We start from the raw sequence: 22,193 nt of genomic DNA on the forward strand, positions 1-22,193 counted from the left end.
TCCACTACTGGTATCATGTCGTGTTGGGTGTTCTGATGCACAAATGATCCAACACGGCTGTAGATGGTACAACTCTGTTTTATTGTTTAATCAACGGTAACAATTAACTACTGGCTTGGTTTCATGCTTCACCAGCTAACCTGTGGACCCAGCCCTATCACTATCTTAGTGAGGCACTCAGCACATGGTGTATGTCTGAGTGGCACGCTGTGAGCTCTGTGCTCTGAGCTATCTCCTGGTAGAATAAGCGGGAACTGTGGTGTTCCCTGTTTTATAGTGCGTGTGCTCTCAGTGGTGATTGGCTGCGATGTTGTGTGTGTGCTGGTTGGTCCAACTGCCTGTCCATCAGTGTGTGTGTGATTGCACCATGATATGCTGATGTGGATATCATGACAAGGTGAACTCCATGATACACTTTGGGGTTCTCTAAACCCTGGCCCATAAAACACAGTGGTTATTACTATGGCTTCACAGCGCCAGGGTCACAGGTTTGATTCCCGGATTGGGTCACTGTCTGTGCGGAGTCTGCACGTTCTCCCCGTGTGTGCGCGGGGTTTCCTCTGGGTGCTCCGGTTTCCTCCCACAAGTCCTGAAAGACGTGCTGTTAAGTAATTTGGACACAGTAACTTCATTGCAGTGTTAGTGTAAGCCTACATGTGACAATAAAGATTATTATAATAAAAAATCCTCCCCTCAACTATGAACAAAAAAACTCTGCCGCCCTCACCGGTTTGTTTCGCAAGTGGGACGTGAACCATGAGTCGGATGACTCGTTGATTGACAGCTGGCTTCGCCCGCCCTTCTTTCCGGGCTGCGGAGGTGTCACCGCCTGCTTGGTGCTCCGGCCGGCCGGCCGGGTGGAGCGCTACGCGCGGGGCTGGCGAGTCCCGGCGCTGGAAGTAGTTCCGGGTGTAGGCCGAACCTGGCGCTGAGAACGGACGGGGACTGGAAAAGCGGGAGCGGCCCCGACCACCCCCCCCAACTACCACAGGCGGGGTCGGGAGAGGGGGAACTGGGCCTCTCCCCAGGGTGGGGGCGACGACCGGACGCACAAGCCGGTGGAGGAGGGTGAGTCTGACGAGAGAGGGCTGAGCCCCGGGGAGTGGCGCCCAACTCGAGCCTCACTGAAGGGGGAGGAAGAGGAGGGGAGCCGCCGTGGAAAGGGGGAGGGAGGCAGAGACTGAGCCAGCGCACCTCAGTCCTGACCAACCATCGATAACCGAGGCCTAAAATAGACCCTGATGCCCACTATGGGGAGTAGACCGCTCACTAGGCCTGGATTGGAGGCGGACATCCCGGGGCCTGCTGCTGAAGCGGCTCTGGCAGGCCTGCAAACTGGGGGAAAGCCGGGAGGGTGCAGGGGTGTGAGTGGCACTGGAGCGCCGGGGCAGGATTGCTGTCTAATCTAATCATTGTCTTTATCTGTAACGAGCTGCTGAGAGGAAGGGGGAATACCTGAGACATCTTGTTTACTCTTGAAATGGTGGAATTTTAATATAAAATGCTGTGTCCCCCCCCCCCCCCCCATTTTGTTTTATAAATGCTCCATGTACGTGCGAGGTTTGATAAATTTAAAAATCACCTCTTGTGGATAATCCAGCTCCGACACCTTATTTCAGTGGTGACAATGATGGGTGTGTGAAGTAATCACACTGGTGCCCTCTTGGGTTGAGAAACACCCTGTGGTACAATCTGGATGCTACCCTTTTCAACTTGGGTTGTCTGAAGAGTGGGTTTTAAGATGTGGGGTGAGGTACAGGTCTTGTCAGTCAAGGTGGCATCAGTGAGATTAATTCGAAATCAACTAGAGTATTGGAGACTGATGCCATTGCACGAGAAGCCGAGTCAGTTTCTGATATGTGTAGTATATTCTTTGCACAGTACATGTCAAGCCTGACTTGCCCAATGTTTATGGAATAGATGGCAGCCTACTGCTCGTCCTGATGGGAGAAAGCACCCTTGTCTTTAAGTGTCTAATGCCTAAACAGCACCTGTGCAGTATATTATGTTTGATTTTACATCAAGGAGCAAGTGTGAAATTCTGTACAGATATAGTTGCAAACATGCTCACTCCTATTATTAATTTTGGTGGTGTAATTGCCCACTTATGCTGAGGGGTTAATAACTTTATTCACATAGAAGTATAAACAATACCGGGGAGTAATTTTGGATTATTTGGACTTGATTTTCCCATGCACTCATCTGGTGACTTTTTTTGAGGCAGTGAACAGATTGAGTGAGCCTGTTAAGTTTTCAGGCCTGGTGGCAGCTGTCTGATTGACAGAGTCAAGTTTGAGGACGAGTAGCATGCAAGCCTACAGTTAGAATTTCCAGAATTCAAAGAGAATTGAATTTTGAAATTCTGCTTTGATGGGCATGGAGATATTTTTGCTGAGTTTTGCTCATTCTCCACCCTTCTCAAATATCTTGTGTCTTTGCTGCTACTGAGGCATAATTTTTATTATGACAATTATTCAAGTACTGTAGAGTATGTCTAATTACATTATTTGACTGAGGCCAATCCTGGTCATAGGTGATGTCTACTCATTTATACTTTCCAGCAGAGGTCACTAGATAGTAATCAAAAATAGGAACCCTGCCTAATTTGTTTTCATTGAGGCCTATCACTGCAATTCCTCTCCACCTTGAATCAGCTAACACAGCATAGCCGGAAAATCAGAAGTACGATTTGGGTTTGTGTTGCCTTGCCTGTTACTTATCATTTGGTCATTTGGAGAGCCTTTAAATTAAATGCTCTGTGCTTCGGTATGTCCTTTTAAAACATTAAGTAGTAACTTGGGACGGTTTCAATATAAAGTTCTTTGCACTGGTATTTTGTTTGGGATATCATGATGAGTTTTAACTGAGGAACAGAGAAAGTTAGAGAATCTTATGTGAACACACATTTGTAACTGAAGTATCATTTCCAATGTACACACGTGGTCATAAAGTATTCTTTATTTGTGAAAATGTTTTATTTTTAGCACCCAAAAAGTAAAGCACGGGCTGCTTTTTAAAAAAAAAAACCCACACCTGAAATTTATGGTCCTTTTCCTGCTTACTGTGCCGCTTACTGTACCTGTGACAAAGCTTTAGGCTCTCCGATTGCCATCCTACTGACACAGCAAAGAAAGCCTGACCTATCCAAATCGATTTGTTCTAAAATGTCAAGACTTAACCTCCTAAGAAGATAGGGTTGCACAGTGACAATTTTGCTAGTGATTTTGTTCTGAGAGTTGTTTAACAGCACCATTGAAGGAGCTAGTCAGTCAGTGAATGCATTCATGACACCACTCTGCATCCCTGCATTGTATTATGGCAGCTTTAAGTTTTTCTCCTTTCCCACAACCCATTGGGTATCCGTATTGTTGGCTGATGGTTCTGTGGCCTTATGAATGAGTTGTTGGTACCAGGTCTGTCTTCAGTTTCGAGAGTGCAAAAAACACCGGAATATATTAAACTTGCCCTTTTACTTTTTCCTTGGTGTTCTTTGAGTTTCTAAGTGATTACAACAGTGATGGGCAACCTCGGCTAGTGAGTGGCTCTCCTTCTTCTCAGTGGGCTGCAAGATTGAAATCAGGCTTGTTCACTAACCATGATCCATGAGTAAGATTAAATGCATTTAATACACACTGAATATTTCATAACGAGTTATTGAAAATGCTTCATCATTCATATATGAATAGAACTGTCATCAACTTCAAATGGTAAAAACAAAATAAATATTTACACTTGGTGCAGGGGAGCGCACGGCTCTCGCAGTCAACGTCATGGACAATCAGCACGCACCTCACTTCACTCAACCTTGCTTCACATGCGCATCACTTGAGTCAAACTGGTAGGAAAAAAAAACATGGGTGGAAATCAGAGAGCCGCGCGTGGCTCCCTCTGCATACAAAGTGTAAATGTTTCTTTAGTTTTTACCATTTGAAGTTGACTGTTCTATCAATATATGAATGATTAAGCATTTTCTAAAACTCATTATGAAATATTTGGCGTATATTAAATATATTTAATCTCTTTCAATGTAGCAACTGTGCGCGTGGGCAACGGTCAACAAAATGGCTCATGGGAAGCACTCAGAACCCTGATGGGCCACATGTGGCCCCTGGGCCGCAGGTTGCCCACCATTGGGTTAGAACATATTTTTTCAGTGTTATTCTACTTTTGTGAAGAACTGTGGGTCAGTTTATTCTGTTGAAGATACTATAAAAATGCAAGATTTTAATCTGTGTGATGTCACGTAGTCGTGTGTGATAAAACACTGTTATTTAAAGTAATTGCAAGTGTTCCAGGTTGCTACGGCACTTGTGGAAGTAGAAACTGAAATTGCAAGAAAAGGACACAGGTCCTGGTTACTCTGAGGAGCAGGGATATTGTTTGCCTTTTTTTTGAATTTTTAAAATATGGAAATTTTGTAACATTCAGTAGGTTGCTTTTCAGCACCAAGTTCATAAGAATTTATTATTTGGGCAGTTATGAATTTGTGCACCATGATGTCTATGCCTGTGTTCACTGACCTACATTGACTGGTCCATCAACTGCTCTTATTTAAAAGTTCTCCTTGTTTTTGACTCCTTCCGTGGTCTTTCCCCATCCTATCTCTTCCATGAAGTGTCTTTGGGCATTTTACTACAGTGCTGTGGTTTCACAGGTCGGCGCACCAACGAGGGCCGAAGGGCCTGTACTGCGCTGTTATGTTCTATATAAATATAAGTTGTCGTACAAGTGCACTCAAACCTAATTAGCAATGGATTTACACTTCTTATACTTGGGACATCTCCAGCACGGCATGCTCAGAATTCTAAGGTTGATGAAGAGAAGCAACCTTGTATTATGCTGTTCTGCAGTTTTTGTAGACATTTTTTCTGTCCTTCCATCAGGTTTTTTCCCTGAAATATACTTTGTACTTTTACAAATTCTATGAATACATGACAGTTCAAATTTGACATTACATGAAGTGCAATACTGATCAGTTCCTTTCAATAGAGTACAGGAGGTGCCTCACTACATTTGCCATTACATGTTATGTTTAGAATATATGTTGACATAGCATGTCAAACATTCTCTGGTGCATACAGCTGGAGGGGTTTCCCATGGATTCTAGTTTCTCAGTTTAGCATGGCAAGTGGGCATTAGGCAGAATCTTTTTCCCATTGAGTCTTTGTAGCTGCTTCTCCAAATCTCGGTGCATCGCTTTGTGTGTAGTATTGGACCTTGGAATTAGTCTGGAAATCTGGCATCTACAACTCTGTCCAGAGGAAGACCAACATGTTTCAGACCGATCAAAAAGCATCTTCCACTGAGTTGATGCTCCTCCAATAGCAGTAGATAGACAGTACTGGGGGATGGGGAGCTATTTATCCATCAGTCCAGCCTGATTTGTCTGGGGATAATATCCACGGTGCATTTTCTAACAAGGATAACTGAATGGTGGACAGATGTTGGGGCTATCCCCGAACATGTCCCTCCTCTCAAATTGGGAGCGACCAGGACCAATTGTCGTGCACTTGTCTTTGCCCAAGCTGAATTAACCTCCCTCAAAACAGACTGGTGAATTGGAACCTGGCACTTTCTGCTCTATGAGCTCAGCTGTGTTACTTGCCTTACCAGCTGAGCTGTGCCGACGGTGCTCAGCAAGTAGTTTTAATGAGATTATGGGTTCCAGATGCACGTTTCAATTAAAAATGCACATGAAATTGTGTCATTTTGTTGCTAAGGTTGTTGCATGGTGCCACCCCTCCCTTGTGATACCTGTGTGCGGTCTTGGGGAGAGGGGGGTATTTTCATAATTTGTACCTCTGGTGTTTGGCAGCACTTATGTCATGAGATTTGCTGCATTTGTGGTGATTTACTCTTCATCTGTTTGAGTTCAGTTGATGCTGGAATGAATATACAGCAGCTAAAATTTGGGCATGCAGCCAGGTTTTAAATTGATGGGATTTGGTTGTACAAGCCAAGTGAAGAGGTTAAAGAATGCCCTTTTTACTTTTAGTTGGTGTGAATTGGATTGTAATGTATTTTTCCACCTACGCCTTCATAATACTATCCTCGAGTTGCGGGAGAGAAAAAGCATTATCTTTCACCTGACTGATTACATTTCTATTCTTAAAGCAGTAATGTTAAGTCATCATCGAGCCTGTGACTAGATCCAAGGCTCTTAAGGGTGCACTCTTGGAACTGAACTGATCTCTGGCGGACTCTAATCTTGTGCCTTTGCCAGACTAGTCCACAGTAATCCAGAGTACTGCTGATTGACCAGCTGGGCTGGATCATTCATGGGGCCTGGAATGATGGATCTATCATCAGGGCCTGGGATTCTTCCATTCTGGTCCAGATAATCCTGGTTAAATTTCAGCACCATCCTTATGCATGCGATTGCTAATAAGCTTTGGCTGATGTTAAACTGCCTCTAAATTTTCTGGGTTCATGTAATTCAATGGGTGTAGAGAAAATGTGCGCTCCATGAATATCAAAAAAGCTGCTTATGTAAATTTCTCAAGCATTTCAGCTTGATGGATTTCACTGTCAAGTATTAAACTGACAAAAAAGGATAAGCTCTTGACTAGAAGATTTCAGAAATGGCTGACTGTCTATAATGCTTTTAAATCAAAGGGTGAGGTTATTTGTGCACACTTGCATATGCTTCTGTGAATAGAATCTAGTCCTGCCACTTTCCAACAAACCCAACAGAAATGTGACCAAATGAGGCCGCACTGTGGTTAGCACTGCTGCTTCATGGTGTTGAGGACCTGGGTTTGATCCAGGCCCTGGGTCACTGTCCGGGCGCATTCTCCGTGTCTACATGGGTCTCGCCCCCACAAACCAAAGATGTGCAACGTAGGTGGATTGGCCATGCTAAATTGCCCCTTAATTCGAAATTTAAAAAGAAAATGTGCCTAAAATTAAAATGCTGTTTTTTTTTCTTGCACTCCTGCACAGTATGTATGCTTGAGTAGCTTATTGCTTTCCACAGTTGTGTGACTTGCGACAGCATTGGGCAATCGCCTCCATTCTACTGATCTTTCCGCAAAAATTATGTGGTAACTCCACAGATAGTGGCATAATTTGAGACCCAATATGTTAGTCTTAGAGAAATTATAGAAACCCATTTGAACCTGCTTTTCCTGCGTCAGGCTTGTGCAGTCTTAAAAAAATTTTTTGTGGGAGCTGTTCAATCCAAATATGACTTCTCAGAAACTAAAGCACCCAAGATCTGTGACCAGCTGTTGTGATCTCAGGAAATAACTAAAGCTGCAGTTTTAAGGTTGCAGCTGAACTTGAAAATAACATCAGAGTTGCAAATAGAAGAAAAGCAGGAAACTTGAATTGCATGGTATGTTGAAGTGACAGAACTAAGTATTGAGAGCAGGACTTTCTAAACTCATTGCAAGATGAGCGAAGGAGAGTAGAATGACAAAACTGACTGGATTTGAAGTATTGGCTCGCTACCTGCAGTTGCGCAGGATCTGGTAGCTTTTCAGCATCCTACAGATCGGCTTGTTCACATGTATGCAACTAGGCGTTGAATGTGTGCTAGCCATTTAACCACGAAGGCTGTATTTACCCAACATTTATTTACACATTTTCCAGCAACAATAACTGGTTAGTGACTCAGCAGGAACCCGTACCCAAATTTTTCTGGTCTGCAGGAATTTATTCCTTTACAAACTGACTTATCAGATGAGTCCCTGTGATGGTGTTTAATTCGGTAAAAACAAAAGATTCTTGTAACACTCAGTAGGTCCGGCAGTGCCTGTGGAGAGAGAAACTGTTAACGTTACAGATTGATGAACCTATGTCAGAACTGGGAGTACTTTTTTTTTCTCTCTATCCCCCTCTATATATCTCTCTATCCCCCTCTATATATCTCTCTATGCCCCTCTATATCTCTCTATCCCCCTCTATATATCTCTCTATCCCCCTCTATATAGAGGGCTCTATCCCCCTCTACATAGCTCTCTATCCCCCTCTATATAGCTCTCTATCCCCCTCTATAACTCTCTATATATCTCTCTATCCCCCTCTATAACTCTCTCTATCCCCCTCTATATCTCGCTCTACCCCCCTCTATATATCTCTCTATCCCCCTCTATAACTCTCTCTATCCCCCTCTATAACTCTCTCTATCCCCCTCTATATCTCTCTCTACCCCCCTCTATATATCTCTCTATCCCCCTCTATATATCTCTCTATCCCCCTCTATATATCTCTCTATCCCCCTCTATATCTCTCTCTATCCCCCTCTATATCTCCTCTCCGAACTGGGAGTATCTTGACTGGTATCTTAGGGTATCTCAAATTTTTTCAAGTCATTGCCCTGAGAAAACACAAGCCACTAAACAATTCAACCAAAACAAAGGGAATTGTCTACGGGAGCTAATGCCAAGTATTTAATACCTCACCTGTAGCATGTACCATTGGATAACACATTCATAAGAGTACATTCAGGACAGTTTCTTGAAAACCATAAGACCTAGGAGCAGAAGGCCCATCTAGGCTGCTCCACCATTCAATGAGATCATAACTGATCTGATATGATAATCCTTAACTCCACTTTCTGCCTTATCCCCATAACCCTTACTGGTTTAAAAACCTGTCTATCTCAGTCTTGAACATTCTTGATGACCCAGCCTCTACAGCTATCTGTAGTAAAACATTCCACAGATTCACTACCCTCTGAGTGAAGAGATTCCCCCCTCATCTCTTTTAAATGGGTGACCCCTTATTCTGAGATTATACCCTCTGGTCCTGGACTCTCCCACAAGGGGAAACAGCCTCTCAGCAACTACCTGTCAAGCCTTCTGCGATTCCTATATGTCTCAATAAGGTCACCTCTCATTCTTCTAAACTCCAATGAGTGCAGGCCAATCTACTCAACGTCTCCTCATAAAATCCTTCCATACCCAGGGTCAACCTAGTGAAGTCATTTCTAGAGCCAATCATGGTGCAGCCTATTCTAGACTTGGCAATGAGACATGGGTGCAGGAGCCGGCCATTCAGCCCCACAAGCCTGTTCCGCCATTTAACTAGATGGTGGCTGATCTTCTACCCTATCATCCTCCTGCACTATCCCTGTATCTTTGTTGTTATTATTATCTCAAAATCTATCAACCTCTGCTTTGAACATACTCAATGATGGAGACTTTACAACTCTCCGAGGTAGAGAATTCCAAAGATTCACCATCCTCTGAATTCCTCTTGTCTTGGTCCTAAATGACTTACCTGCCTGATTCTACACCCTCCCAACCAGGAGAAACATATTTTCTGCATCTATCCTGTCGAGCCATGTAAACATTTTGTACGCATCTTTTTTTTAATAATAAATTTGGAGTACCCAATAATTTTTTTCCAATTAACGGGTAATTTAGCGTGGCCAATCCACCTACTCTGCACATCTTTGGGTTGTGGGGGTGTGACCCACACAGACACTGGGAGAATGTGCAAACTCCACATGGACAGTGACCCGGGCTGGGATCGAACCCCGATCCTCAGTGCCATGAGGCAGCAGTGCTAGCCACCGTGCTGCCCGCATTTCGTACACTTCAATGTGATCTTACATTCTTCAAAACTCTAGAGAATACAGGCCCTGGAGATGGCGGAAGCATTGGACAAGTATTTTATGTCTATAGTCACTGTAAAAGACTTAGAAAACATTCCAAGGTACTTATCAAGAGATGAATAGGAGGGAGGAACTTAAAACAATTACCAATATCAGGGAAACAGTGCTGGGAAAACTATTAGCCTTAAAGGCTGACAAGTCCTCAGGACCAGGTGATCTGCAACCTAAGGACTTAAAAGAAGTGGCTGCAGAGATAGTAGAGGCATTGATTATAATCTTCCAAAATTCCTTAGATTCTGGAAGGGTCCGAGTGGATTGGAAAATAGTTAATGTACCAACTTTATTCAAGAAAGAAGGGAGACAGAAAGTAGGAAACTACAAGTCAGTTTACTTAACATCTGTCATAGAGAAAGTGCTAGAATCCATTATTAAGAAGGCTGTAACAGTATTCAGAGCCTACATGATGTTGTGAAAGGGAAATCATGTTTACTTAATTTCTTACAACTTTTGGAGGAAGTAACAAGCAAAATGGATGAAGGGAAACCTGTAAATGTGGTGTACTTGGATTTCCAAAAGGCTTTGATAATGTACCACATTGAAGTTTACTACACAAGTTAAGAAAACATGGTATTAGCATGGGTAAAAGATTGGTTAGCTAACAGGAAGCAGAGAGTAGGGATAACTGCATCTTTTTGGGGTTGGCAACTTGTAACTGGGATCAGTGCTAGGTCCTCAACTACTTACAATCTACATCAGTGACTTGGATGAAAGGAGTGAATGTATGGTAGCTAAATTTGCTGCTACGAACGTAGGTAGGAAAGTAAGTTGTCAAGAGGAGGTCAAGAGTCTGCAGAGAGGGGCAGCACGGGGGCACAGTGGTTAGCGCTGCTGCCTCACAGCGCCGAGATCCCAGGTTCGATCCCAGCTCTGGGTCACCTTCCGTGTGGAGTTTGTATATTCTCGCCGTGTTTGCGTGAGTTTCGCCCCCATAACCTAAAGATGTGCGAGCTAGGTGGATTGGCCACGATAAATTGCCCCTTGATTGGAAAAAACAAATTGGGTACTCTAAATTTATATTTAAAAAAGAGTCTGCAGAGGGATGGAGACAGGTTGCACGAGTGGGCAAAAATTTGGCAGATGGTGTATAATGTGGGAAAATGTGAACTTATCCACTTCAGGAATAATAGAAAAGCAGCATACTATTTAAATGCAGTGGGATTACAGAACTCGGTGGTACAGAGGGATCTGTGTGTTCTGGTATATGAATCCTGAAAAATTAGCATGCAGGTGCAGGAAGATGATTAGGAAGGCAAATTAAATGTTGGTGTTTATTGAAAGGGGAATGGAATATAAATGTAAGTTTTTTTTACTGCCGCTGTATGCGGTCTTGGTGAGACCAAATCTGGAATTCTGTTTGTAGTTTTGGTCTCCTTGTTTGAGAAAATATACTGCTTTAGAAACAGTTAAGAGAATGTTCACTCGTCTCATTTTGGGATGAAGAAGGGCTTATCTTATGAAGAAAGAGTGAACAGGTTGGGTCCTTACCCATTGGAGTTTAGAAGCATGAGAGTTTGGATTTGATTTATTGTCACATGTACCGAGGTATAGTGAAAAGTATTGTTCTGCGTACAGTCCAGACAGATCGTTCCATACATGAAAAAACATAGGACAACATAAATACACAATGTAAATACATTGATCTTATTGAAACGTATAAGATCCTGAGGGGAACTGATGGGGTGGATACCAGGAGGATGTCTACTCTTGTGGAGAGCCTAGAAGCAGGCGACAATTTAAGAAGAAGGGGTCTGCCATTTAAGATGGAGATATTTTTCTTTGAGAGCCATTAGTATTTGGAATTCTCTTCCGCAGAATTCAGTGGATACTGGGTCACTGAATTTATTCAAGTCTGAGTTAGTAGATTTTTGATAGTCTAGGATTGGGGAGGCAAACAGGAAAGTAAAGTTGAGATCAGCCATGATGGCAAAACCGGTTTTGGGGGCTAAATGGCCTACTCTTCCTGCATACATGGAGTTGATCAGCACACCATATCACCCTTGCATATCTGGATCACAGTTGGATACTAGTGTGTTCCATTGAAGTGACTTTCTAGTTTAAATTGAGAAATATATCAAAACCAATTTTAGACATACTGAGGTGCAGGGTGGAGATGCAGCCCTGCATCCCAGCAGAACCCACCTCGAAGCAATCAATGAGGCAAAGACAACAACTCCGCCATCTGGACCCCCAATTAACTGAAGTAAGATCTGGCTAGGAGTAAAGAAAACTCCTCCAGATTGCTGCCGCGCGCTCTCTCTCCTCCTCCTCCTCCCCCCCCCCCAGTTTACCAGAAAATACTCACTTTTTCAGATTGAATTTATATCCTGAAAAAGAGCCTTCAGTCGCTTCATTTTATTACCACCCATTGTGGTGACTGGGTCCATCATGTAAAGCAAAAAGTCTGCAGCATACAGGAACATTTTCTTATTCATGTTTTGTAAATTTGAATGGATTATCTTTAATTGAACTATTTCCATGTAATAAAAATAACAACTGCAAGTACCCAAAATAGGAGTAGAAGCTCGAAAATGTGCAACAGATTTGACAAACACTGAGAAGAAAAATTAATAATTTGGTTGAAAACCAATGAAGTCTACTCCCTTTATGATAGCCATGTGTTTCCAACCTTTGCGTTTTTATTATTTGTTGCACGCAGTGAGTAATGGGTAAGTGCAACATGTATAAAGCAGCTCCTGCAGTGTTCTCCATTCAGCTTGCGGTGTGGTACTGAGGTTGAGTTGAAAAGGTTTCTTTGTGCCTATGTCCTCTTCTTGACATCAGTAAGCCAGAAGCACAGTTCGTGGACTCAGTTTAAAATCGCTGATTATTAGGCATCAAAATTAGTATCTAACACATGTTAACCAGCCAGAAATAAAACACATTCTTCTTGTACCTTCTATTCAGATGCATTTTGTGAAGAGTTTGGAAAGGAAACTGTTTTCCTGCAAAAGCAGAAGTGTGCATTGAAATATATTCACTTGTCTGTCAGTGTATCTATACAGCCACTAGTCTGCTAATTATCCTGGTATCAGTTTAGCAGACCGGTGTTCATATTGACAAGTTGTTAATTTATTAAAACAATTTTTTTTTTTTTCTTTAGAATACCCAATCCTTTTTTTTCCAATTAAGGGGAAATTTAGTGTGCCTAATCCACCTACCTGCACATTTTTGGGTTGTGGGGGGTGAGACCCATGCAGACAAGGGGAGAATGGGCAAATTCCACATGGACAGTGACCCGGAGCTGGGATAGAACCTGGGTCCTTGGCGCTGTGAGGCAGCCGTGCTAATCACTGCGCCACCGTGCCGCCCCATTGATAGTCACTATTGATCTTTGTTTTTCTTTCAACTTTCTTTATTCCCCTTCTTTAAAGGTGTTGACCTCTGCAAGGTTGTGGGTCTGTATGTGACAATTCCTCTTTGGTATCTTAAAGTGTGCTGTCTTTATGTGAGTCCACACATGTAAGGATACTATGATTTGTGCCGATCATTGTATTAGTTATTTGGAGCAAGAAACTTGGCTAATTTACCTGTGCTCCAGGTCACCAGAACCCATTATGGGCGGCAAGGCGGCACAGTGGTTAGCACTGCTGCCTCATATCCAGGGTCCTGGGTTCAATTTCGGCCTCGGGTGACTGTGGTGTTTGCACCTTTTCCCAGTGTCTATGTGTGTTTCCTCCGGGTGCTCTGGTTTCCTCCCACAGTCCAAAGATGTGATGGTTAGGTGGATTGGCCATGCTAAAATTGCCCTTGGTGTCCAAAAAGGTTAGGTGGAGTTGCTGGGTTACGGGGATAGATTGAAGGAGTGGGCTTAAGTAGGTTGCTCTTTCCAAGGGCCGGTGCAGACTTGATGGGCCAAATGGTCTCCTTCTGCATTGTAAGTCCTATAATTGTGGCTTCCCCAGTGACAACCAACCTGATACCTCTCAACGTAGCGTTGTCTAGTACTGGTGGTGATGGAGGAAGTGAATGTTTAACGTGGGGGATTGGGTGCTGTTGTCATAAGGGCCCTAATCTATTACTTTGATAAACATGCGATAGAGAATTTTACCATGTGAAAACTATATTCTCTGAAATAACCACCATAAAATAAACAGTTTATTGGTCTAATGCCTACCTGCTGAAAAATAGGAGAAAGACATTTGTGTGAGGTCTCGGTGGCCTGTGCCAGTGCACATGACAAGGGTCATTACTAGCATTTCACAAGATACTAAAGAATGTATTCTCTAAAACATTCAAAATGGGTATGCTTATGGAAGTGACCAGTGACAAACTCTAGAAAATATCTAGTGTGGACCCAAAATTTGAGAGATTCAACAAGAATTATTGGATTGTGCTTTTAATATTTTGTGTTCTATTTCCTTGTTTCAGTCTAATTTTCTGTGAAAGTTACACGTTTCTTTGAGTATATTCCAAAAGCAAAAATTCTGTTTTCACAGGATCTGATAATTATGATGAAAGAATGTGTGCATGTTGTACTTGATGTTGTGAAGATTTTGAAGTTTTGAAGCCACAACACTCGCCACGCTAGCTTCGCCAAGGCTCACTTTTTAATATTTAAAAAATAAAGAAATAAAAATAAATATCCTGAATATAGTTCCATTTGGTCTTGAACTGGGGACAGGTGCTGTATTAATAATTTGGTTGCAAGGTGGCCATCAGTTTGAGATAAAAATTCCGTGGCTATGTCATTGATCTATGCATGCTATGCATGTGAATCGACACAGTGATTGAATAGAAGCTGTCGCATAGATCCTAGATAAAACCCACTGTAACTGCTTCAAATTTCCACTATTCCTGGTGTACCTGCAGATTCACAGGCTGTCTGGTAAGTGGAATAGTTTTTTCAACGGTGGGAATCACATAATAATAATTATATAGTAATAATCTTTATTATTGTAAAAAGTAGACTTACATAAATGCTGCAATGAAGTTGCTGTGAAAATCCCTTAGTCGCCACACTCCGGCACCTGGTCGGGTACACTGAGGGAGAATTCAGAATGTCCAATTCACCTAACAAGCAACTCTTTCGGGAATTGTTGGACATGCATTAATGAGAAACTGTACTATTTGCTAAACAATACTTTATGGATTTTATGTTATCAATTCCTGGCCTGTTCTTCAATGGACTAGAGGGAGGGTATCTATTCTTATAAATTTGGCAGTGCCAGTTTCTTATTTTAAAAGAGCATTTTCTTTGTACGTTTTCACTTAAAAAAAAAAAATGATCTTGAATGCCAAAATATATCATTTTAGGACTATTTGTAACCGTTTAAGTTCATGCAAATGTTGCTGAAACTGGGCAACCTTATGACAAATCGATGAGTGTATAATGTTGCCTGTCTGTTGAGATTAATGTTGTACTGGCAAAGTTTTATTGTTTCCATCTACATTTAAAGAAAATAATCTTTATTGTCACAAGTAGGCTTACATTAACACTGCAATAAAGTTACTGTGAAAAGCCCCTAGTCGCCACATTCCGGCGCCTGTTCGGTAAACGGAGGGAGAATTCAGAATGTCCAATTCACCTAACAGCACATCTTTCAGGACTTGTGGGAGGAAACCGGAGCACCCGGAGGAAATCTGTGCAGACACGGAGAACGTGCAGACTCCGCACAGACAGTGACCCAAGCCGGGAATTGAACCTGGGACCCTTGAGATGTGAAGCAACAGTGCTACCCACTGTGCTACCATGCTGCCCATCTTCATTTTTCAACTTAACAGTTCATAGTCTTTAACTTTCCCTCTGGTCCTTGTCTCATTTCTCGGACATCCAAATACTTTTTACAATTTGAGCAACTTGTGCAACTGATGGCTCTTGATATCACTAAATGCAAGACAATTGGAGACATCCAGCAATGTCACCAGATGAAACATTTTCTAATTGTATGTTAGCAGTGTTTAGGCGAATTATGTTGGTAAGAGGGGAAAAAATTGAGTTGCAGGAGTTGTTTTAAAATTGAGTCTGCTGGGCAATTATCCTGCTGAGCTGCTTGCATGTCTGGCCGCACAGCAGCTTGGAATGTGCTATGAAGGCCTTGTATCACATTAAGTACCATGTGTGCCTAACACACTGTACATTGAAAAAACTAGCCATGTGTAACAGCAAAATTTTACAGGGAGCACTGTTGCTGGGGTTACATAAGCAGTGGAATCTTAATATGTTGAACTGGGAATGCTACCAGTTTGGACAGTGGAAAATTAAGCGCTTCTGTGTCTTGTAGTGCACAGGCCGTCTGTTTAGTTGCACAGACCATTTGTTTAACTATTAGTTAGGTTTGGATGAATGCATGCATCATATAACAGTTTTGGTGTGAACCAAGTCAAATGTCTTTCTTATCTCCCGGGTGCTCCGGTTTCCTCCCACAAGTCCTGAAAGACGTGTTGTCTGAATTCTCCCTCTGTGTACCCAAACAGGCGCCGGAATGTGGTGACTAGGGGATTTTCACAGTAACTTCATTGCAGTGTTAATGTAAGCCGACTTGTGACAATAATAAAGATTATTTATTTATTTATTCGTTCATTCACGTAAGGAATTCCTTTAAAAAAAAATTTAGAGTACCCAATTATTTTTTTTCCAATTAAGGGGCAATTTAGTGTGGCCAATTCACCTCCCCTGCACATCTTTGTGTTGTGGGGGTGAGACCCATGCAGACACTGGGAGAATGTGCAAACTCCATACGGACAGTGACTCGGGGCCGGGATCGAACCCGGGTCCTTAGCGCCTTAAGTTAAATTCCTTACTTGATAAGAAATTTGCAAGGGTGCTTGGTGCCGACACCAGTCTGGACTTAATAGTGGTCATACCACAGTTTTAAAAGAAGACTTCTGCATGCAAAGCTTTAATTTCCAGAAAGATAGATTAATGATCTTCCATAGGGATTTGTTACCGCTCTTTTCTGGGGCAATCTGTTTTGTGTCCCACTCTATGTCGATCTAATTCCATAAACTAATTCCCATATGATTTCAATTATTATTCGCCATGACTCCTTTGTGTGCATTCTTACATGCACCCACATACCAGCAAATGAACTTGATTACTGCTGTAGTTGTCTGCAGTGCCATGTTATTCAGAATTCTGCTTTTCTTTAGATTTATCTCCCTCTTCTGGAGGTGCTGATACTCTTGGGGCTGTTTCCAAGGCATTAGCTACCCTCTGGTATCTCAGCAAAATAAACATTAATTGTGTGTGAGCCTTAATGGTGAATGTTAGTGAGCTGTTTGATCATTGACAGGCCTCACAGCTATACCTGGCATTTTGTTTACCTGATGTCCAACCCGCACATGGGCCTTTGAATAATAAGTAGCAAGGAACTGGCAATTTTTCCATTTCTCTCCCTTTCCAGTCCATGCGCGCGGGGTGAGGCCATTTGTATTGTCTTCTATCATTTCCCTGACTTGCATCAATTCCGAAGTGCAGATGAATAGTAACAGTGAGTACTTAGGTACTCACTGGATAACCTTGTTGAACCATTATTAGATAATTCTGTTTATATATAGAATTCAAAGGTTACATTTATTTTTACAGCTTAGAGATAAATCAGCATACAAATAAGTTTGTTTTATTTTTAATCTTGTACCCAGCTAAAAATGTCCACGACAGCTGTGTAATATGCAAGATATCTGTCACTATTGACTAGTGATGGATAGTTGAAAGGTTGTAGCTTAGTAATGAATACATTGAGACTATGTAAGATTTGTTACAGAACCTTTTTATGCATTTATATTGCGTTGTGAGACACTTGGCTCTCCTAATATGAATAGTTGTTAGAACTTGTGTTGCAGTAGGTTAGATGCTAGCTGTTGCCTTTTGGGATCCAGATTCAAATCCTGTACAGATGAATGAGATGAAAATCCTCATATGTTGGTAGAAATAAATAATTTGGGGCTTGTCAGCTGAAGGTATGTTAAAAGTACCACATAAATGCAAATTGTTATATGGTACCTTTCATGTCCTCAGATGTTTTAAACCTCTTGAGAACCAATGATTTGTAGTCACATTGTAGGCAAGAATCCCATGAACAGAAATGAGATAAATGGCAAATGTTTTTTAGTGGTCTTGGCTGTGGGATAAATGTTTTACAGACCAATGGTAGAATGTCATTGCTGCTGCTCAAGTTGTACCATGGGATTTCATGTTGAGCAGAGAAAGACAAAACACATGACTTCTGCCAATGTAGCACTCGCTCAGCACTGCACTGAAGCGCCAGCCTGGATAACTTGCTGGAGTCCCTGCGCCAGGACATGACTATCTGTCTGAATCAAAGATTGTGTATACCCCAATCGGCAGGCAAGGGTCCTATTTAAAATGTATCTGGGTAGATTTAATAGTCTTTATTAGTGTCACCAGTAGGCTTATATTTACACTGCAATGAAGTTACTGTGAAAATTTCCCTAATCACCACACTACGGCGCCTGTTCGGGTACACTGAGGGAGAATTCAGAATGTCCAATTCACATAACAAGCACATCTTTCGGGACTTGTGAAACCCACGCAGACATAAGGAGAATGTGCAGACTCCGCACAGATAGTGACCCAAGCCAGGAATCGAACCCGGGTCCCTGGCACTGTGAAGCAACAATGCTGGTTGATATGGACACACAGCACAAACCGGGTATTGCATGGCAGTGATGCTTGTGCAGGTGTGGGATGTCATTAAGGAATAGATATCAAACCTTTCTGGAGTAGCTGCCCCGACAGACACAATAGTCTTTAAGTTCAATTTCTAATCTATTTTCAGCTATGTTGATAGTCGGACTACCAGTCTTTTTCAGCATCCCTGGGTCAGGCCAATTGTCAAGGTTTCCACTTGTGATTGTTCAGTGATTCCTCTAGGTCGTATATGTGCGTGTTAGGTGAGAAGCAGCTCAAGCTCATCTGTTTTGCGCCTTCTCACCAATAGTTGCATTGTTTGCTGACTTTGTCTGCCAAGGTTGTGCAAGGCCCCTCCTGGCAATTTTCGAGGGTGGCTACAGCGATAACACCAAGCCCAGCAAAGAGAATAAATGGGTAAAAGTTTCATTTTAAAGTGCTAGCTGATATAAATGGGGAAATGTTGCGTTCTGAGCCAATATCTGATCTTTTAAAAAAAATTAATGGTTTCTTATCTGCAGAATACAAGCAAATGGCTGTGAACATTCAAAGATAGTGTTAAAGGTTCAACAACACCAGATGGTGCTTTTTCCAGACAGAGGGACATGAATGGGAGTGACACCTGGCAGTATTGGTTTATTTTACACTTAAATTAAAAATTGAGATTGTTTAACATTATTGAGTTTAATGTTTATGTTTCATTTGTTGCCGAAAGTTGTATTTTATCCTCTCTGCTTCAGAAGTATGTCATAACAAAGAACTTGCATTTATTGAATGCATTATCATATCTCAAGAAAGTTAAAATACAAAGGGAAGAAGTTAAACTTTAGTGGTACAACCTGTCGTCAGTATCCCATTTGGAGTGTTGACTTTACTTCTGTGCACTGCATCTCACAAAGGAAAAATTGTTGTTGGATGGTGGGCTCGGGTGGGGAAGTTGCCAGAATCATAGAGAGGCTTATAAATTACATTATGCTGATGGGTTGCTTAAACTTGGCGTGTAATTTAAAGGTTAGGGTAGCATGGTGGCACAGTGGTTAGCACTGCTGCCTACGGCGCTGAGGACACGGGTTCGGTCCCGGGTCACTGACCGTGTGGAGTTTGCACAGTCTCCCCGTGTCTGTATGGGTCTCACCCTCACAACCCAAAAGGATGCACAGGATAGGTGGATTGGCCATGTTAAATTGCCCCTTAATTGGGGAAAAATAGAATTGGGTGCTCTAAATTTATATTAAAAGAAGAAAAAAAAATTGAAGGACAATCTAATCAAAGTGTTTAAAATAACAAAAGACTGTGAGAATAGAAACTGAGAACCTCTTTACTCTGTTGGAAGAATTGAGACCAAGACGACATAGGCTTTAAATTAAGCAAGATCATTCAGGGATGAAATCAAGAAACACGTTATTATGCAAAGAGTAGTGGAAATCTGGTATCCCTGCCATATTCACATGGATGCTGTTGCTGTTGGGTCAGTTGAAATTTACAGCCAAGATGAACACGAGTTTTACTAGGTGAGGCAACGTTTTTCAAACCTTTTTTTTCGGTAACCCAAGCCACATTCGCAATAGATTTTTCATGGTTACTTTTGAAAATGTCACATTCATTGTTGGCAATTTTGTATTACAAAATTGTAAATAAAAATATATTTTTTGTTATTTGGAGATCTAAATAATTTGTAATAAAAATCTCTGAACAGATGCATTTTCCCTCTGATTGGGATGGATGGAGTTCCCAAACCCACATCCGTCCCCACAGAGCTAAGTTCAAAAAGGGGCAAGCATGAATCGGCTTCATAACAAAGAACAAATTGATTAGCAGGGGGTCTCCACTGGATTCACAGGAATTATCTGCTAAATTATGCATGTGGGAGACCTCCGACTACGAGTTTGCTGACTGAGGTACTTGTGGAAACATAGTCCAGTAAGCAGTCACTTAGTTTTGGATGTGAGATGCAGGCCTGCCAAAAAGAGCATAAAGTATTGCTGGAAACTAACTGTCTTCAGGAAAGAAATTTAAAGAGAATTGATATTTCTTTTAAACACTTCAGTTTCAGTTGCAGGTGCTGACTAACCTGGGTGATCAGCTGTTGCAGAAACAGGATTGCTGTTAGAGGCTATGTCGGTGGCGGTAACTGTGACAGTGGCCCAGGGAGGCAAGAAGCTCCATGGCACCAGCCTCATGTGATCATACACTGTACTGCAACGAGAATTTACCCAGGGAGAAAACGGTCAGGCGACCTTTGGGGATCATTTTTGGTGACCCATTTTACACCATCCCGTGACCCACCCGTGGGTCGTGATCACCCCCTTTGAAAAACACTTGAGGTAAGGTATCAAGAATGTGGATGAAGCGAGGTAAAAGAAGTTGAAGTGCAGATCAACCACAATCTAATTGAAAGGCATAACAGGCTTGAGGGGCTGAATGGACTTCTATTATGTTGTCTTTGGGACATCTTAAAGTTCTTCAAAGCCTGCCATTCAAGTAGATATTGACTGATCATCCACCTCAAAGTGTGGGTCGCGACCTGTGGGTGGGTCGCAGGAGGGTGTAAGAAGGGTTGCGGAGCTAAGGGGTCGTGATGTTCCCGCCACAGTCTGGAATAGCTTTGCAATGGATAGATTTTGTATTCTTGGTATCGGGATATGGTACCTTCTGCACTTCATGCCTGATAGAGCGAGCATTACTTCTGACAGCCTTTGCTGGCAGATAAAAAAAGCGATTCCGGCGTTCCCACTATTTTAAAACAAAATGTTGGATCTGCACTTTTCTCCTGAAAGCACGATGTAAGTGTCCCCCAGTACAATTGTGGAGTATTACAATGCAAGACTGTTCCAACAACGGACACAACAACCCCACAGCTAATCTGGCATTTATAATAATTCCCATATAAAGCACATTATAATTTTAAAGCAATTTGTAATGTTAAACCATGGCTATATTTAGGGAAATGGGCCAGAAATCTGTTCAAGTCACTGACCTTTCAACAACTAACTGCAGGTTTAATTGACTATTATTCCACTAGGAACATAGGGAAAATGTAAAGGGAACAATACCGGCCATGTGCGTCGCCGAACTGAATTCACACATCCCTGGACATTAGGCAAGGTGGAAGAGCGCACAATGTTTTGTAAAATATTGTCATTTGGGTGGGGGTAACATGGAAATGGAACAACACAGAAAACACAGTCTGCAGCTTCATGAGTCTTGAGGAGCTTTGGCAATGGAACCAAAGGCGACTTAAGTGTGATCGCTGACTAGTCAGAGACAGTCAAGGCACCTTTGCCATCTTTCAGATTCTGAAAGATTTATTCTGAACTCATTAGAGAAATTGACTGAAGTTAGTAACTGACCGGGCATTAGTTACTGTACATCAGGAAATAAAGCGTAATATTGGCTTCAGGACAATATAAAACGCCAATAAACGGCTGGAATGTCGAAGGCTGGTGGATAGTTATTCATGGTGACATGTATGTTTGTAGAATGGAGGAGACCAGGCTGTTCTCATGTACCCAACATAAATGTCCCATGCTTTAATCTGGTTTTAGTAACAGTTGCTGTCTCTGCAGCGCAATCGGGTAGCGCATTCAGCTGCTAGCATTATGCTTCGGTCACGCTCGAGAACGGCGCAATTTTACGATTTCTCCACTTTAATACTTCGTCCCACATGATTTGATTTGTATCCTTCAGTTGCGTTCCAATAAATATTGAATTTTCTCACCTATGTTATTAACTCGTGAGTTCCTGTCACGTAGTTTGATAGTTTGCATGATATGTAAAGGATATCGACATTGACCCAATTAGAAAATGTCATGATTGATACTGACACTGAAAAAATTCATTGACACTATTTCTCCAGCCGCACTCCAAATAGGGTGCCAGCATTGTCTACCTGCTGAAATTCGCAAGGCAGATCCATTTTAAGCACATGGCTGCATTGTCAGTTTCTCTACACCTGTTGACACTTGATTCAATGGCAACCTG

At 42.1% G+C, this 22,193-nt stretch overlaps 1 protein-coding gene across 10 annotated transcripts in view; it reads left to right on the forward strand.

Annotated features, from left to right (window-relative positions):
• Positions 1 to 839: 839 nt before the first annotated feature.
• The window catches only part of foxj3 (forkhead box J3), a 198,051-nt gene continuing 176,697 nt past the window's right edge, over positions 840 to 22,193 (forward strand). For 8 of the 10 annotated variants that reach the window (XM_072478365.1, XM_072478366.1, XM_072478368.1 and 5 more), the window contains exon 1: positions 840 to 1,068. The gene's annotated coding sequence lies outside the window, so the exon portion shown is untranslated. The remainder of the gene's footprint in view (positions 1,069 to 22,193) is intronic. The other 2 variants (XM_072478367.1, XM_072478375.1) reach the window with 1 other exon arrangement.

The sequence above is a fragment of the Scyliorhinus torazame genome, chromosome 16 (genome assembly GCF_047496885.1).
Source record: "Scyliorhinus torazame isolate Kashiwa2021f chromosome 16, sScyTor2.1, whole genome shotgun sequence".
Classification (NCBI taxonomy): domain Eukaryota; kingdom Metazoa; phylum Chordata; class Chondrichthyes; order Carcharhiniformes; family Scyliorhinidae; genus Scyliorhinus; species Scyliorhinus torazame.